Source organism: Bos javanicus, chromosome 10 (assembly GCF_032452875.1).
Source record: "Bos javanicus breed banteng chromosome 10, ARS-OSU_banteng_1.0, whole genome shotgun sequence".
NCBI classification, from domain to species: Eukaryota; Metazoa; Chordata; class Mammalia; order Artiodactyla; family Bovidae; genus Bos; species Bos javanicus.
In genome coordinates, this window is record NC_083877.1 from 89,048,712 (window position 1) to 89,065,458 (window position 16,747).

General features: G+C 45.5%; 1 protein-coding gene across 1 annotated transcript in view; it reads left to right on the plus strand.

Moving 5' to 3' along the window:
- The window catches only part of LOC133255253 (neurexin-3), an 887,522-nt gene that overhangs the window by 99,578 nt on the left and 771,197 nt on the right, over positions 1–16,747 (plus strand). The window lies entirely within an intron of this gene.

Sequence of the window (16,747 nt, forward strand, 5' to 3'; positions counted from 1 at the left end):
TGTGTGAGTAGTTCTGTCTTTTATTCCCATTTTATGGATGAGGAGGCTGAGCTACAGAGAGACTACCCATCTGCCCTCCACTCAGTAGGATAAAAGACACCCCAAAGAGTTAGAATGGAATTTCATCTTTCTTCAGGAAAATGAGAAAATTAAACATCATGTAGAAGTTTATTGTAAAGATGCATTCAGATTTTTTTTTTAATTCTGAAATTAATGCCCTTTTATTTTTAGGGTGTTAAAATGCCATTTTCTCTTTAAGAAACTATGGTTATACAAAGTGTCAGGTTTTTGTTCTTTCTTGGAAAAATGAAAATACAGTTATCCATTGTTAGTTTCTAAAATTGCTTTAAATTGCTTAAAGTATAAATAAATAAAATCTATTAGTGTGAGAATCATTCTTGCAGGAAAGCTGGTTCTCATGCTATCATCTTCCAGTAAATTATTTGTATAATTTTGTTCACATTCTATTCTGATCTTTTATTGGGGAAAAAATTGCAGCTGGATAGGACCACTGAGATAAATATTTTTCTTCAGCATTTATCAAGATGTTTTGATTGTGCAATTTGACCCTGAAACCTTTTAACTCTATGTCAGTATAATCAGGATTATACAAACACTAAAACAGTTTTATTAAGGGAGTGTTTTTTAGAAGTAAATGAGTTTGTGCAATTCTTCATTTTTTTTTCTTCAGCATAGTTAAACCATTTCTTAATTTTCTAATTCATTTTTATTTCACTTAACTATTTCTTACAAGATCAGTTCTGCTCCACGTGTCTTCTGTAGCGTAGATTTGATTCATCGATCAGTTACTTTTTTGTGTGCCTGTCAAATTTTGCCCATGTAGCTCCTACCACTGTGAACATTCTTTTATGGTCATCATTTCTACCATACCCAGTTTTCTCACATCAGATCAGCTGGTTTAAATTTTGTCAAGAATGTTTGATTCCTCCTTCAATTTTTCAGTCAATAACCAATTTTGCCACGTGAATTTTTAGCCGCTGTCAGTTCCATTTTGTGTTGATTTTTTTCTGACAGGTCTAATTTTTTTCCAGGTCAGTTTTTCCAGTTCAAAGTACTATATCTTCTTCCTACAACTAAAGTCAGTCTCCTTCCTGACAGGTGTTGTTGTTTTTTTTTTTTTAAAGCAGTTGCACAACATACTCGAGGGGTCATAACACCCGGGTCAAAATATCCTTTGTCATTCATTGAGACCACTGACCTAGATGAATTAAGAAACTTACCCCAAATCATATATAAGGCAGAGTTCTACTGGCCCGTTTTAGAATATATAGCACCTCTAGTTCAGAAAAGGGCAGAGTAAGAATGTAAAATTGGGCTGACCTTGATGGTGTGCCTCTCTCCTTCCACCTTCCACTCCCCCACCCTTCTGAGGTTCTCAGACTTCTGTGACCCTCCGCCCTGAGGAACAGCAGCTGGGACCACGGTTCGAAGCTTGGCGTCTCCGGGCTTCCTAGCCAGGCCCCGCCTTAAGCTGTGTGCGCACTGGGGTGGCATGATTTACAAACAAGCAGGACCGAAAAGGAAAAAATCCTCTCGTGGAGAATTAGGTCAGTGGCAGGGCTGGGGAGGGGAGGGAACACAGACCATCAGTTCTCCCATCCTTCAGTTCGCTCCACTTGCCTGAAGCGACTGGGGCAGAAGCCAGAGGTGGTGTTGGGAGCAGACATCTGGGCGTGGGGGCGGGCAGGCCGTGAGCGCGCACGTGCTCTCACGTGGACGCACGTGCTCGTGAAAGCCGCCTGCTCTCAAGCCCCTCGGGGCTCCCCCGCCGCCCCTGCTCTCTCGATGTCTTTGCCTGGATTACTTGAAGGGGGCTATTAGTGTTGTCTAATAACGGCCTCGGATTTATCAAGGGATTTGTGTGATTAATTCTCAAGCAAAGTGCAGCAGAAAGCTTGGTGATCAGCCTCCGCGGTGGGTCTACACTTCCCATTCTCTGCCCTTTCTAATGGGTTTTGGAGGAGGCATTCCTCTGTCCTCTTCATCGTCCTGACTGTTGAATGCTCTAGTGTCCCGGCCCTCACCTGAGGGTAGCTGAAGCGTCTTCCACGGCTGCCTTGCTTGAGGGAGTGTCTGGGAAGACAGTGAAGTCTGCAGGCTCCCCGCTCTTGTTCTGTGAAAGCTGCAGAGAAGAGGCCACTTGCTTCTCTGCCCCAGCTTCCCACCACCATCTCTTAGTCCCGGATCCTTCTCCCAGACTCCTATCAGGGCACTGGTCCCCCCGCTGTGGCCCAGTGGGGACCACAGTGACAGGGGAGGCAGATGACCTGAATTCAGGTTTCAGCTTCAACACTGTCTAGCTGAGTGGACACGGCAGATCCCCTGTCTTGGGTCTCCTCTCATCTGAGCATCAAAGGACCCATAAGGATCGTAATTAGGGCACTGATCATAATGATAAATAGCTAAATGTTTGTTTGGTTATTTGTGGCCCATCTCCCCTCCTAGACTTTAAGAGTGCAAGACCCACATCTGTTTTGTTCACCAGCCGTCACCCCAGTGCCTAGCACAGTTGCTTGGCTATGGATCTGTGCAGTGAACACGTGTCAGTGGAATGAACTTGTAAAATAACAGGGATGGATCTACTTGACATCCTTGAACTCTTCCACTTCTAAAATTTAGTGTGGCTCCTTTACGCTGTTCTCTCTGAAACCATCAGATTTTAATGTTTTTACTGTTTTTTATTTTTTAAACTGTAGTACCACAGAAGCTACAAGATAAAAATGGTGATTAATAATAATTATAACACAGCAAGTGTATTATCAATATGTAACATGTGGATTTCCCTCTAGGGGCTCGCTCTGTTCTTGCTCCATCTCTGTACTTCCTGGCAGTGGAATGCCCTTTACCCAGGTTTCTGAGTTCTCTCTTGAATGGCCTGCACAATCCTGCCGAGCTCTTTAGAAGGGGACTGGTACTCATTAGTAGACCATGTGCATGTTTTTCAGACTCAAAAAAATTTTTAAGTTCAGAGCAGATACTGTACTAGTTTCACATCACAGCACACCCTTGCTTGACATAGGCAAAAGCTCAACCTTGGTCATTCTCTGAAAATGAAAGAGTATGAAGGCTATATGGGAAAGCAGAAGAGCTGACAGGGGCTAATAGTGAGAAAGCCTTCTGTGAGGGCTGCTTGCTTTCTTCTGAGGTCCCCCAGGTCGTTAGAAACTCCTTTTTGAGGGCAAGGACCCTTGGGAAAGCACTCGGTTGAAAGTCTCCAGCTAACTTGAGCCAATTTGTGACCCCCTCCTTCTCAAGTCAATGGCAGAAACTGCTAATCAGTCATGACCCTCTTTTCTCTCTAAGCCCATATGCAGCAGCCTCAGACTCTTAACACATTACTCCAGGATGTCACCAATTGGACGAAACTGAGCTAAGCACTGTGCCAGGCAGGTCATTAGGCGTTGTATTATTACATACAATTGCCTCTTTTGATCTTCTTGACAACTCTGAAATTGATGTACTGATCCCCATCTTACAGATGAAGTTTAAGTAACCTATCCAAGGTCACATAATAAATAGCAAAGTTGGAATTTTAGCTCAACACTTCCGGTCTTTTCAGAGGACTATATGCCTTGCACGGAGCCCATCCCTCGGGGATATCAACCTGACCAATGGCCAGTTTTGGTAAAATGTTGTTACAAGATTTCTCTCCACTTAATTGTTACTGTTTATCCTCTGAGGGCCACTTCAAGGTTTCTCCAGCAAAAACCTTTGAAGCATTCTCTGTCAACCCCTAATCCCCCATTAACGTGAAGTTCGATAATAGATGGCCATGTATGGCCACACTATCGTGCTTATACACTCTCTTGGTTTATTAGATTTACTATAACTGCAACCCCGGCAGTTATTTTGAGTCTCTAGTGCCTAAGTCGGTGTCTGGCATGTAGTAAGTGGTCGATAAATGTTAGCTATTGCAAACAGAACCAGATTCTAAGGCTCACGATGGGGACGAAAAGGGTGAGGATAAAGACTTGTGATGAATTGAAAGGCTTCCCAGCTGTTCTGAAAGCTGCAAAGCCAGCCTTTCTCAAACTATGTTCTGTGACATGTTCCCAGGTCTTTTATAGAAGGAAACGTGTCCAGTCTACCCAAAACATTGGGAAAACTGTACAATATCCCCTCTCAGACTTCACAGTGGTGTAGGTGAGGCTTTCTGAAGTCTTGGTGTTCAGATATTTGATTACCTTTCTTTATCTCACTGTTTTCTAAATTTATTTAACCACAGATTGGTTTTTTTTTTTTTTTTTTTGGCAAGGAACTCCTATTCACATCTCACTGGTTGTTGTATTTTTATGGAATTCAGTTTTGGATATATTGCCCCAATTCATATTTCTTTCTCTGAAATATGGGTCCTGAGATCCTGCCCAGCAACAGATATTGGGTATAGTCAGCAGTTTCCATCATTTTTCCACACTAATTTCTTGAAATTTGCCCCTGTGTCTTATAGGGTGATAGATTTGAGTGGTCAGATCAGTGAGGGAAGAAATAATGGGGGATGGATGAGTGGTACTGTGGGGAGAAAAAGGGCTTTAAATTCAGAGAAATCTGAGTTCACATCATGGCTACAACTGATGGCTTAAGTGGACTTGGGGATATTAACTTCTTTGAGCTTTGGTTTCCTTGTCTGTAAGTGGGAATAACAACAGGACCCACAGTAGGACTAAATGAAGTCATATACCTACAACTCTGCTGCAGGTACCTGATACGTAGGAGGCCTTCAGTAAATAGCAAGGATTATAATGAGAGACCCAGCTTCGATCCCTGGGTCCAGAAGATCCCCTGGAGGAGGGAATGGCTACCCACTCCAGTATTCTTGTCTGGAGAATTCCATGGACAGAGGAGCCTGGTGGGCTACAGCCCATGGGGTCGCAGAGGGTCGGACACAGCTGAGCGACTTTCATCATTTCATTTCGTCATCATAACAAATGACGATCCCTGCGTTTGTCTTCTTTTAAAATGTCTGGTGTAATATCACTGTGAACAGGGACTCTACTTAATCTTTTCGATACCAGAATCTAGATTAGGGGCTAGTAAGGAATTGCTGTTTAATTAATGTTTCTGGAGAGACTAGATGAATGGCATAGCACTTTATTGTGTACAAAATGCTTCCCCATTTAGGTCACATTAGGTCAACCTCACTGCAACCTCGTCACATAATTGGTGTCATTATTCCTGCATGTTATAGATGGGAAAGCTGAGGCTTGGAGAGGCTGTGAGCTGCCCAAGATCATAACAGCTGGTAGTAGGCTGGAAACTCGGGGCTCAAAACCAGGGCTTCTAAACAAAATATAGTGTACAGTAAGTTGTCCCCCCTTACCCATAGTTTTGCTTTCCATGGTTTTAGTTGCTCGTAATCAACCATGGTCAAAAAATATGAAATGGAAAATTCATAAAACAGACAATTCCATAAGGGTTAAATTGTATGTTGTTCTGAGTAGTATCTGCCATCCTGCTCTGTCCCACCTGTAATCCCCAACCATTGATATCATCTGATCCTGACATCCAGCCATCGGCGTCATCAATGATCTAGGATCATCCTAAGCAGATGATCCTTCTTCTGACACATCACCAGAGGGTCAGAGGTAGCCCAATGGTGCATCACAGTGCCTACATCATCCACCTCACTTCAGCTCATCATGTGGGCATTTTATCATCTTACACCATAACCAGTAAGATTTTGGGAGAAAGAGAAACATCGCAGTCACATGACTTTTATCACAATATAATTTTCCTATTTTATTATTACTTATTGTTAATCTCTTACTGTGCCTAATTTATACATTAAACTTTATCATAGGTATGTATTTACGTATAGGAAAAAAACATAGTATATATAGGGTTTAGTACTATTTGCAGTTTTGAGCATCCTCTCGGGATTCTTGATAGTTGCCCACATTGATAAGGGGGGAACTGCGTAAACAGTGGGGTATTCTTCAATCTTGAAAGGAAGGAGATTCTGACACATGCCACACATGGATGAAGCTTGAGGACAGAGTACCAAGTGAAATAACCCAGTGATAAGAGAACAAATACTGCATGGTTCCGCTCATATGAAGTTACTAGGATAGTCAGGTTCCTAAAGACAGAAAGTAGAATGGCGTTGCCAGGGGATGGGGTAGGAGGAATTGACAATTGTTTAATGGGTAAAAGCTTTCAGTTCTGCAAGATGACAAGGTCTGGAAATGGGAGACGGTTGCACAGTATGAATGCACCTTATGCCCCTGAACTTTGCACTTAAAAATGGTTAAGTTGGTAACTTATGTGTATTTTATCACAATAAAAAATTAGGAAAACAAAACAAAAAAAAATCCAAGACTGCTGATTCTAAACACTGGGCTCTTTCCCACATTCTACACAGCGACCCCTACAAGAGCTTACAGAGCCCCCTTGCAAGGGTCTTTGAATTGCAGAGTTTGCAGAACTCACCTCCACCGAAACCCTTGCTTCTTCTAGACAGTTTCTTCAGTTTGGCATATGCCCCAAGGAGTTAGTCTTTCCAGAGAGCAAGGAATTCTGAGAAGGAGGGCAAATCCTGTCTCATGGAAATTGCCATTGTGAAGAAATGTAGTAATTGTGATTAACCAGCGCTGATTAGTATTTCCTCAGTGCCAGACACCCCGTCAACCCTAACATCAGTCCTACAAGATAAATACGTTCTTCCCATTTGATAGGTAGGGAAATTGAGTCTCAGGTTTAGTTAACATGCTTGACCTCATATACGTGGTGTGTGGAGGAGCCAAGATTTTCAATCAAGTCTTTCTGGCACTAGAAAAGTGCAAGTGTTAGTCACTCAGTTGTGTCTGACTCTTTGTGACCCCGTGGACTGTAGCCCACCAGGCTCCTCTGTCCACGGAGTTCTCCAGGCAAGAATGCTGGAATGGGCTATCATTCCCTTCTCCAGGGGAAATTCCCGGCCCAGGGATCAAACCTGGCTCTCCTGCACTGCAGGCAGATTCTTTACTGTCTGAGCCACCTGGAAAGCCCCCTGGTTCTGCTGCTGCTGCTGCTGCTAAGTTGCTTCAGTCGTGTCCGACTCTGTGGGACCCCATAGACGGCAGCCCACCAGGCTCCCCCGTCCCTGAGATTCTCCAGGCAAGAAACTGGAGTGGGTTGCCATTGCCTTCTCCAGTGCATGAAAGTGAAAAGTGAAAGTGAAGTTTCTCAGTCGTGTCCGACTCTGTGCAACCCCATGGACTGCAGCCTACCAGGCTCCTCCGTCCATGGGATTTTCCAGGCAAGAGTACTGGAGTGGGGTGCCATTGCCTTCTCCACCCCTTGCTCTAGAACCTGCCTTTGAACCCCTCTCCTCTCTGCAGGAGGCAGGGAGATTGAAAATGTCTGCACCTAGGTTGTTTTTCTCACATGAGAATTGACTTATTTCTTCCCCTCCTGGATCCACTCTTCTCTGTCCTGCCAGATGATGGGCTGTCCTCTCATGTGGGTCAGTTACTCCTTTGATTTCCTGGTGTTCTCAGAGACCCAAGTGGGTATTCTTCTCCCTGTGGGTCTTGCTCATTTGGGGAGGACAGCAACCGTTTCTTTACTTAAGAAGCTGGCATTTGAATCCTGTCTCTAGCAGTGTCCATCTGATATGAGGACTTTTCTAAAATGCATGTCTTGTTAGGTGGGAGCCTACAACCTCGTGATCTCAGGTGGGGAGTAGGAGTTAGCTAGAGATGCCCTTTGTTGCAAGGCTGACTGGATAGACGCTCAGTCTGATACTATCAGTTTACCAGGGGAGGTATCAACAAGCCAGCAGGGACATGAGTAACCGTAGTGTCAGTAAGTGTTTATTGATGTTTACCCTGTGCCTGGCATTGTGCTGTTGTGCTGAGCATTTTGTATGGATCATCTCATTTGGTCCTCATAACAGTCATTTAAATTAAGTACAGTCAGTTCTGCTATAATGCTTGTTTTGAAAATGCAAATTTGTTCCAACGCGATTGATATATTAGGGAACGATTTGAGCATAATAATTTTGCTTTTGCTAATGCATGATTTTGCCCATGAGAAACTCGAGGTGAAGGCAGAAAACTGCAGCCCGCTGATCTGAGTTGTGTATGAATGCAAACACCTCAACCTGTGCCAGCTGCTTCAGTTACCAGGGGTGTTATGAGCCACGCCCCTCCACATCTGGGGTTACAACTTCCTGACCCTTCTGGCATTACTTCAAAGCGACTTTCAAGCTTCCCATTTCCAGAAGCAACCCCAGGTGTTTTCCAAGTGCTATACTCACTGTATTATCTACGCATTCCTTAACCATTTAACACATGTAAACGGGGTTCCTATCCTTCCTTAAGTGTCGCTGATGAAGTTTGGGGGCACTGGGCCCTAATCCTGTTTTCCCTATAAGCCCTGTGGTTCCTAACTGCGTGATATTGCATAGCACATGACTTTTAGGCATGCATGGGTGCTTCTAGCAGAACTGAGTTGACTGCCATTATTCCCACGTGGCTGAAGAGGAAGGTACAGTAAGATACTGAAACAAAAATATTTGGAATAACAGATAGCAAAGACAGGATTTAAACCCCAGATGGCTTTACCCCCATGTCTGCACTCAGAACCTTTAAAGCATTAAAACACACACACACACACGCATAAAGAACAAACCTCCGTTTGATCTCCCGTTGTCTCTATAACGAGGAAATTCTCTCTCTTCCCACCTGTCAGTCAAGCTTGGGCTCCTCAAGCCGCAGCCTCTACAAGGTGTGGCGGCCCCTACGGTGTTCAGGCACAGCCGTGACCTGGCCCAGGGGAGGGCCCTCCTTCTTCCTTCCTGCCTCGCATCCTCCTCCTCTCCCTGCCTCTGCCTTCCCAGGCAGGCTAGCACCGGACACAGCAGCTACCCCTGCGCTCCATCTTGCAATCTGGAGTTATTAGCAGCAAAGAACAAAAGCAAACAGCACCAGGGCTCCGTCTTCTACAAAGGCGGATAAGTGGGCACTGTGTCGGGGATGAAGCTAACACCACCTGGCCTTTTGTGGAAAGACAACTCTTCCTGTGTTTGAAGAGCTCAGACACTGAGAGCCGGAAAGAGCCCCAGGACGCAGGAAACCCAGCCTCTTCGCTGCTGGAAGTTTGCTTTAGCTCTCAACTTAAAAAAACACAAAAAACAAAAAAACCTTCTGTATATTTATTCCTGAAACGGAGGGAAGACGCTTATGCTCATTCTCTCCAGGGGCGAGAAAAGATAGGCTATTGGGGAGATGCTGTCTTTACCTTAACAATTTTTTTTTTTTTTTTATCCTAATGTTAAGTTGGTTGTAATCCTGAGTTGAAACCCTGCCCAATGTTGGTGGGCCTGGGATAAGAATACACATGGACACCCAGTGGTCAGCCTCCCTTCTCTCCACTGCCAGCACCGCAAAGACCCTTGTGTACTTTGTGGGTGCCCCAGCTAATAGAAGTCCGCAGCTCCTGCAGACGGCTTCCCATTGGCTGTTTCTTGACATGAGAGTATATGCATCTGTGAATGGCTCTGCTTTTGGGAGAATGGACCCAGAAAAGAGGCCCACGTGGATTTGGGGCAGTTTGGGCAAAGGGTTCAGAGTACCTGAGTGTTCTCTACAAGGGGGCTCACGGCAGGTGTTGCTGGTTCCGGAGGCAGGGAGTCCAGCTGGCCCTGTAGATGTCTCAGTTCTGGGGTGGGCTGTGGCTGCAGAAGGGCCAGAGCAGGCCCCTATAAAATGTGCAGCCCTGGCAGGAACTCCAGCTGTCCTGGCCTGTGGTCATACTGCACTTGACCCTTCCTTCTACCTGGGCTATGCCTTTTGCTCACTCTTGTGAGATTCCCAATACTCTTATCCCTAATTTATACCTTGATAGGTTAGATGGTACCTATCCTGGTTTGTTCTTTTATTCAGAAATAGAGGTTGACTCCCTTCTGATGTGGCACTCTGAGTATGAGAGGTATGAATAAATGATGGAGCCTCTTCACTGGGTCTTAGTTTCCTTATCTGTAAAATGGGATGAATAATGTTCCTACCTGTTAGGGTTGGAACATAAGATGTGTATCAAGGACACAACCCAGCACACAGAGAATCCTCAATGAATGTGAACTTTATTATGATTAGTATTGCTTTGTGCCAGGGACAGACAGGCATTATCCCATTTTATCCTGAAATTCATCCTCTAACGTGTGACGCTGGACACAGCAATTGGCTCAGGAATGGACATGTGACCTAAACCAAATCAATGACAGTCTTCCCAGGGAATTTTACTAGAATTACCAGGAAATAGATTCCCACGTGGCGCTAGTGGTAAAGAACCTGCTTGCCAATGCAGGAGACATAAGAGATGCCATTTTGATCCCTGGGTTGAGAAGATCCCCTGGAGGAAGGCATGACAACCCACTCCAGTATTCTTGCCTAGAGAGTCCCCATGGGCAGAGGAGCCTGGCGGGCTACAGTCCGTGGGGTCCCAAAGAGTCAGACACGACTGAAGTGACTGAGCACACATGCACCAGGGGTCCCAAAGAGTCAGACACGACTGAAGTGACTGAGCACACATGCACCAGGAAATAAGCTGCTCTCTTTTCTCTAGAATTGCCAAGTTCCATCTTTGTTACTATATGGAGACAATTCACCTGATAATGAGGCCAACATGGAAGAAAACAGTGCTCTTAACAGCGTAAGAGCATTAAAACAGAACCAGAGTCCAGTCCCTGCTCTGTCTTTTTATCCATAGCCACATACCTTAATTTCTCTGAGCCTCAATTTTCTCAAGTGTAAATGAAGATACTAATAGTATCTATCTCAGTGAGTTGTATCAATTGAGATGATCTAGTCATCATTCATGGAGAAGGCAATGGCACCCCACTCCAGTACTTTTGCCTAGAAAATCCCATGGACGGAGGAGCCTGGTAGGCTGCAGTCCAGGGGGTCGCTAGAGTCGGACACGACTGAGCGACTTCACTTTCACTTTTCCCTTTCATGCATTGGAGAAGGAAATGGCAACCCACTCCAATGTTCTTGTCTGGAGAATCCCAGGGACTGGGGAGCCTGGTGGGCTGCTGTCTATGGGGTCACACAGAGTCGGACATGACTGGAGTGACTTAGCAGCAGTAGCAGCAGTCACCATTCCAGGCATATTGCAAGCACGTATTGTAGATCAGATCCTCCTTAAACACTTGGGACATAAGTAGTGAATGAAATAGATAATATAGCTCTCATGAAGCTTATATCTTAAGGGAGATATAAACAATAAAAACAGACCCATCCTATAATGTCAAATAGTTGTTGTTGTTCAGTTGCTAAGTTGTGTCCAACTCTTTGCGACACCATGGACTGCAGCACGCCAGGCTTCCCTATCTTTAACTATCTCCCTGAGTTTGCTCAAACTTGTGTCCAGTGAGTCAATGATGTCATCCAACTATCTTATCCTGTCATCCCCTTCTCCTGCCCTCAATCTTTCCCAGCATCAGGGTCTGTTCCAATTAGTCAGCTCTTCGCATCAGGTGGCCAAAGTATTGGAGCTTCAGCATCAGTCCTTTCAATGAATATTCAGGGCTTATTTCCTTTGGGATTGAGTGGTTTGATCTCCTTGCAGTCCAGGGGACTCTCAAGAGTCTTCTCCAGCACTACAGTTCAAAAGCATCAATTCTTTGGCACTCAGCCGGTGATTAGTGCCATAAAAAAAAAAGAAAAACATAAATGGAAGAGGAGGCTTCCTATTTTAGAGAAGGTGGTTAAAGAAAATCCTTCTAAGAAGTAACATTTGAACTGATATCTGAAGAAAGTGAGGAATAGTCTTACCCATGTCTGACAAAGACTGTTCAGGCAGGCAGAAGAATAACAAATTCATAGGCTGTAGGCAGGACCGCCTCAATTCATGTTAGTTACTTCTGCTGTTTGACAAGAGCGCTGAAGGTTGGCCTGTCTCCTGTCTTCCAAGCTCTAGCACTCACACTGACCTTGGTGGGTAGCAGGTGCTTGAGAAATAATTGGGGGCAGGGGATCTTGATGAAAAGGATCCTGTTCCAGCCTGGGGCCACCTCTGTTTGGGGTGCCATGCTCAAACCAGGGATGGGCAAGGCACAGGAGAGGAAGGATTTGAAAGCCACCGCTGCCCTTCACCCACTCTCTTTGGCATCACAACCAGGGAAGAAATAAATGAGGCCAGGCCCACCTCTACTTAGTGCCCCCACGGACGCTTATTGCGTATTCAACAATAATCTCAGCTACAAGTGCATATGCTCAGCATGGTTATTTTAAAGTTCAAAGGAAACAATTTCCTGCAGTTTGGGGAGCTCAGGTTCTTGTAACCAAGTAGGGGAATGAAAGGACCCTCCATCTGCTGCTGTTGCAGAAAATAGCTCCATGGGGGTGGGGGGAGCCCTCCCACCTCACCTCTCATTTGGGCTAGGTCATTTCAAGAGTGAAAGTCCAAGATTCCCCCACTTGCTGCTTTTATACCTCCCAACCTCCCACCCCAGGCCCCTGGAGGAGCTTTGGGGAGCATGGGGCAGACTGCCCAGCCAGGTTCCTGGAGGCGTGGCCCAGCCAAACCTCCTGGGACCCCACCTGGTGAACTCTGCCTTGGGTCTGACCTATTTTCTAGAAGAGAAAATAGAATATAGATTTAAATGCAGTAGTGCTCTGGAAAACTACAGGCCCAGCAGTGTGAGGAAATAAAACAGCAGGAGGCAACCGAGGAGGTACTGGGACGGGAGAGGATGCCACCTTTCCTAGAGCGATCTCATCTGGTTGTCAGCTGTCTTCTCTGCAGCCATTTGCCCCCACTTTTTATCTACCAAAAAAACTGAGATACACATATTTACATATATGTATATTTCCTCTGATTTGTCCCGGGGCCCCATGTTACTCCTTCACACGCAGACTCCAGGCTGTGACCCACAGCAATGACAGACAGCGGGGCTTTGGTGATGATCACCTTGGAAGTGGGGCAGGAGCAAGGCATGGAATTTGATGCCCCAGCTGTTCCAAGGTCAACCTTCCTTGCTGTGTGTCCACAGAAAAGTTTGTTGCTTTAAAATAAAATACCCTTGAAGGTAGTAGTATTACCAGCTGACACTGACTGAGGGCTTTCTGCAGGCTAAGCGCTGATCTGAGCTGCTCATCACAATCCTGGGAAGTAGGAACTATCGTCACACCCACTTTACAGATAAGGAACAAGCGCAGAAAGCTCTAACTGGCACAAAGTCCACGCCACCTGAAGAGCCTGAGCCTGAATCCCAGTAACTCAGCTGTGGACCCCTTCTCCCTCTGCTAATTCCTATGACCTGGCCTGAATGGCATGCCTACCCTTGGGTGGGGGTGGGGGTCATCTTTTACCAAACCACAGGGATTAAGGGTGGGAAACGAGGTTTCCCAGAAAACAGTTGGGACTTGTTACAAAAAGGAGGAGGAAAGGATGCTGGATGGACCATGTAACAGATGGATACTGTTGAGGTTCTCAGTTCAGTTCAGTTCAGTCGCTCAGTCGTGCCCGACTCTTTGCGACCCCATGAATCGCAGCACGCCAGGCCTCCCTGTCCATCACCAACTCCCGGAGTTCACTCAAACTCATGTCCATCAAGTCAGTGATGCCATCCAGCCATCTCATCCTCTGTCATCCCCTTCTCCTCCTGCCCCCAATCCCTCCCAGCATCAGAGTCTTTTTCCAATGAGTCAACTGTTCGCATGAGGTGGCCAAAGTACTGGAGTTACAGCTTTAGCATCATTCCTTCCAAAGAAATCCCAGGGCTGATCTCCTTTAGAATGGCCTGGTTGGATCTCCTCGCAGTCCAAGGGACTCTCAAGAGTCTTCTCCAACACCACAGTTCAAAAGCATCAATTCTTCGGTGCTCAGCCTTCTTCACAGTCCAACTCTCACATCCATACATGACCACAGGAAAAACCATTGCCTTGACTAGACGGACCTTTGCTGGCAAAGTAATGTCTCTGCTTTTGAATATGCTATCTAGGTTGGACATAACTTTCCTTTCAAGGAGTAAGCGTCTTTTAATTTCATGGCTGCAGTCACCATCTGTAGTGATTTTGGAGCCCAGAAAAATAAAGTCTGACACTGTTTCCACTGTTTCCCCAATCTATTTCCCATGAAGTGATGGGACCGGATGCCATGATCTTGGTTTTCTGAATGTTGAGCTTTAAAATCACCCCCTATTCCCCTCTCCCACCACCACCCCTGCCTGCCCAAACCTTTGCTGTTTCATTCTGTTGGTCAGAATCGAATGCAGAAATTCAGGTCACTCATTGCTTCTTGAAACAGGTGCCAGGTGACACGATATCTCTCTTTTCTTCAAGTTGGACATAAATTCTTAGAGCTGCCTGCAGTGTGGTGTCACGGCCAAGAACTGAGCTTGGACCCTGACTGCCCACCTCCCCCCCGCCACCCCCACAGCTAAAGGGGTTTTTCTTGGTGGCCTTCTTGCTCCTCTTTTGCAAGAAGGGATGCTGTATTTTTTATGCAGGACTAGAAGTGCGCTGTATTAAGGCTTCACAAGGGAAAACGAAGTAACAAAGGCATTTGTTTTGATCCCTGCTTATTCTCACCTAGAATTTTTGAACTCCCCTTTGACCCACTTCTTGCTGGAGATTGGGAGGGAGGAAAGAGATCCAGGAGGGGAGGGCTGCGGCAAGGTCTTCATTCACAAGCATAAGTTGAACCCAAATCACTAAACAAAATACACCTTAATTCCTGTGGTCTCTTGATGTTTTCAGGGAGCCATCTGGTCAACGTTTTTGGGTAATTCTGTCCCTGGTAATTCAAACTGATAACAATCAGCGCAGCTAACATTTATGCAATGTTTGCCTTGTCCTGAGTTAAGTGGTTTACAAGTATTTAATCTCCTTTAATTCTAGTAACACTTACATGGGGAGGCTGTGTTATCTTCCCATTTTATAACTGAAGAAAACAACTCAGAAGTTCAATGATTGACCCAAGGTCATCGAGTGGGTCAGGATCTGAACTTGGACTATCTGTCTCCATAATTTAGGGTTGTAACTATAGTGCCCAAATAGGCAATTTAGTGTTGAATGAACTTTGGGGCTCCAAGGTATCCTATCTCCCTTGGGTCTTGGTGTCCCCAGAGAGTGTGTTTCTATGAATAACAGTGCTGACCCTTTCCCCACTGAACTCTACCACATTGAAATAGTTCGATATCCTGTTTAATGACGGGGTATTCTAATGACCACTATTCTAGGCAGTCCATCAGTCATAGTTAATGACCTTGCTTAGTTATTTATGCAGCATGTTTCCCTTCCCACCTCTTCTATTTTGGCTCTTCCTCTTTGCTGCTACTCCACCCCTGAATCTAACAACTCACCAGAAAACCTGGAAGGGGGTGTGGCTGAGGAATGATTCAGAGCTCTCTATAGTCTCATTGGGAATATACAGTCTTCAGGAAATGCAGAGTGTGGGCTGGAGAAATGCCCAGCTGTTGCTGTGGGTTAGGTCAGTGCCTGGATTTTCCTGGGAGCAAAAGCCCTGAAGAACCTGTTGCCCAAAGAACCTGCTGGAATTTAGCAAATCTGTTAGCCACAGGTTAGAGGTACACAGGATAATCCATGACCCCCTTGTAGGGTTATCTGGGAGTCAATCTCTCACTGCCTTCCCTGTGGGTTCAGGGGCTCACTTGAGCTTGCAAACTGAATTGATGTCACATGCAGCCTAGAGGGACCTGGATTTCAGTCGAATGAAGTATGGATTGGGTGGGATTCACGGGATCCAGGGCCTCTCCTAGGATCTGTTTCCTGAACTAGCTGTGTGACCTTGGACAAGACTCTCAGCGTATTTCATCCTCCATCTTAATGAAAAAGAATTAAACTAGACAACATCCATGGATGTCCCAGACCCACCGTTGTCAGTGATTTTAAGGGGGTCACCCAGGTTGGCCTGGATGGCCAGTGGTTTCCTGAAGTAGCCCCGTTTCTTCTCCTGAGCCGTAGGCTATCTTACCAGGTCAGGTCTAGGGATTCTATTAACAACAAGGCTTTGGCTGCTCTGGGTTGGGCTTCCCCAGCATAATTCTATTTTACATTTGAGGGGAGGAGGAGGAGATTGTGTACATGGAGATGGTGGGCATGAACCCGTTCTTCATTTTTTGAAAGCTCATTGGTTTAATTCAAATGTCAACCTTTCCAGAGCTGGATGTTTATTTGTAGTTGTCAGAAGTGATTTCCAATGGCAATTTCTGTCATTAATGATGGGGTGAAAAGCAAGGAGAAAAATGAAAGGGAGAGGCAGAATTTCAATTTGTGTGGCAAATGACCTACTCACATGCAATCTCATACACACACACCGCTGTCTGTGATGAAGAATGGTCACTGGGAATCCTGGGTCGGGAGGGAATTATAAATGTTTTGTGACCTTGTGTCCTTCAGTACTATGAGCTGAACGACGCTGCAACTTGCTGTTAGTTGTTATACCTCTTTTCCTTTGTTCCTTAAGGGAGTGGTTTATCACTGTTTTTCTCTCTGTGCAGAAACCTTGCTTGACTTCTTGTCCAGTGTTCTGCATCCGGAGGGGAGGAAAACTGTTTGGGTGTGGGTATGCAGAAATCAACCAGAATATTTTAACCAATATTCTTGCAGGATCCCGGTCTGCTTGGCTCTTTGTGGCCCTATCTGATTCCTGGAGGATGTCTTTCCGGACAGATGCGAAGTTCAGCTCTCTTGCTACATGCATAGTGGAAAGGGAGCTTGGCCCCTCGGCTTGCATGGGTGGCTTTTGGGTGAAGGTAGAGCTAAATGCTCAGAGTCTGAGC